Source organism: Myotis myotis, unplaced genomic scaffold, assembly GCF_014108235.1.
Source record: "Myotis myotis isolate mMyoMyo1 unplaced genomic scaffold, mMyoMyo1.p scaffold_m19_p_1, whole genome shotgun sequence".
NCBI lineage: Eukaryota > Metazoa > Chordata > Mammalia > Chiroptera > Vespertilionidae > Myotis > Myotis myotis.
The window spans coordinates 761,739-764,321 of NW_023416313.1; the positions used below are offsets into that span (position 1 = coordinate 761,739).

Here is a 2,583-nt window from a genome sequence, read left to right on the forward strand (position 1 = left end):
AGGCTGTGGCCTGCAGGTTCTGCGAACACCCTGAGGGCGGGCACCTAGCGGCTCCCAGAGCCTCCTGAGCGTAATTACGTAACCACACACCAGGAGTATTTAAACACACCCACGCCAGTGAGCCTGCAAGCTAGTGGAAGGGTGCGAGCTGGTGGGGTGCAAAAAAAAAAACCACACAAAAAAACAAACCTCTCGGCCTTTGCGCCATCTTCTTTTTTTTTTTCTTAAGGCAACTCAGGTGTTTGTTTTTAAATATTTTTTATTGATTTTTTACAGAGGAAGGGAGAGGGATAGAGTCAGAAACATTGATGAGAGAGAAACATCGATCAGCTGCCTCCTGCACACCTCCTACTGGGGATGTGCCCGCAACCAAGGTACATGCCCTTGACCGGAATCGAACCTGGGACCCTTCAGTCCGCAGGCCGACGCTCTATCCACTGAGCCAAACCGGTCAGGGCCTCAGGTGTTTATTTTTGGCAAGCAGACGGAAGGAAGATAGGATTCCCCCTGGCTGAGGTTCAGGGCTCAGAATGGGGCAGGATCTTGGAGGAGAGCAACCACACTTTGGAGGTTGAGTTCTTCATTAGCTGTGCCCTGGTCACCTGGGCTTCTGTCTGGATGGGGTGCAACTCCATGGGAGGAGAGGTGCAGCCTTTTTTGTCCTCCTGCTGGGGTGCGCCAGACCTGAGCAGCACCTGTGTGGTTGGGTTCCACATGCTCACACCAGGAGCCAGCTTCAAGGCTTCCGGCAGCAACACTGGCTGCCACATCACCTGGGACGTGGCCTTGAGGATTTGGGGTTCAAGATAAGACCACCTGTGAGGATCCTGGCCCTCCTGGTCCCGGGGGCCCTGTGGAGGTACGTGGCTGCGGGTGGCCCACAGCTCTTCCAGCAACTCCGCCTCCCTCTCCCAGCCCCTCGGCCACTTCGCACCTGGCCATGTGCAGGGGCTGGGGCTGCGGCTGCGGGCCATTTGGGAGGCCTTCAGGTGCCTTTCAGGAAAGCGGCTCTCTGGGCCCGGTAAGAGCCCCTTTGACTGGGAGCCTGGTGATGATGGGCCTAAGCTTAAAGGGGGAAGATGGAAGCCGGGGCGTAAAGGAGGGAAAGGACCGCTGGGAGGGAGAGGGCAGAAAGCTCGGACACTGGAGCCAGTAGCTTGGTGTCTGGCCAGGGCCTCTGTCTTCTTGACCTGGGGGGGCCTGCGGTAGACTTCCAGGGGGCATACCTCAGTGTCTGTATCCACAACCTCAACTTCTGGGCATACCCATGGGCTCGGCAGCACCCAGGCCTTGCGGCCCGCCCTATGGGGAAGTGTCCTCAGCTGTGAGCCCAACACCAAGGCTGCTGGAAGGATTCGGAGGGGCGAGTATGATGGGGTTCAAGGCTGCGTGGGCTTCTCGCCCCTCCTGAACACCTGCTCACTTAGGTCCCCAGTGGGTGCGAGCCGGCGGCGGGGTGCGAGCTGGTGGAGCATTTTTTCTTTCTGGATTTTAATTTCCTGCAATTCTCATAATCAGAAAAAGAAGTGTTACTTTAGCGCAAAACAACGTTTCTTTAGCCAAAGCCTGAGCGCCTGGGCAGCGATGGCCGGGAGCCCAGCCTGGGTGGTCCCCGACCTGGGCCGTCCCCGGGGAAGGGTGGGGGCCGGATGGCGCCTGTCTTCTCTGCCCTGGGCCCTCGGGCATCGCTTCCTTTCTTCCGAGGGAACCGGGAGCTCCCTGAGCCCCGGCCGCGGGTGGAGTCGGGATGCAGGGGAAAGAGCGGCCGACCTGGGAGGCGGGGCGGGCGGGGCCGTGGGCGGAGCTACGACAGGGGCGGGGCCAAGAGCGGACTGGGCTGGCTGTGGGGCGGGGCCAGGGCTGTGGGGCGGGGCCAGGGCGGGGCTCCGGGAGGTCTCTAACCCCGCGGCCCCAGGGGCGGGCGGAGCCTCCACATCCGCCCGAGCACGCGAGCTCAGCTGCCCCCGCCGCGCCGGGCTGCTCGGCCCGCACCTCCCTCCCCGGGCTTGTCTGGAGGGAGCGCAGCTGGGCAGGTGCGCCCGCGCCCTGGGGAGGCGGCCCCGACCCCGCGCCGCTCTTCCTTCCCCGCAGCCGGTGACAGCATTGATTTTATAGACACAGGCCAGGTCATCCGCTAGGAAGAGAGGTGTGGGTCGGTCGCGCCTCCCGGGAGACAGGTTCAAGTCCCAGCTTCCTGCTTGTGAAGGTGACCTCATCTGGAAAGCGTCTTCGCGGGTGACCCAGGGAAGTGAGGTCGGGGTCGTTCGGTGGCCTCTCGTCCCGTAGCTGGTGTCCTCGGGAGAGACCAAGGCCAGGTGACACCAGGGCCTGCCGGCCACGCCAGAGGCTGGGAGGGGGCCCTACATACACCCCACCTTCAGGCACCTGGCCTCCCGCCTGTGAGGGGACGACTTGGTGTTGTTTTGTGGCACTTTAACAATGGCCCCAAGAATCAGCACGGGGGGACCAGAGCTGGAAGCCTGGCAGGCCAGCTCCGGGCAGCATTCTAGAGAAACACGGGCTGTGAGTACCACCCAGGGAACTCAGCCAGCCTGGGAGGGGGTCGAGGGAGAAAGTAACTTC

The 2,583-nt window shown here is 62.0% G+C and overlaps 1 pseudogene; it reads right to left on the bottom strand.

Annotated features, from left to right (window-relative positions):
* Window positions 1-362: 362 nt before the first annotated feature.
* LOC118665472 lies at window positions 363-1,883 on the bottom strand (annotated as a pseudogene).
* Between the last annotated feature and the right edge of the window lie 700 nt (window positions 1,884-2,583).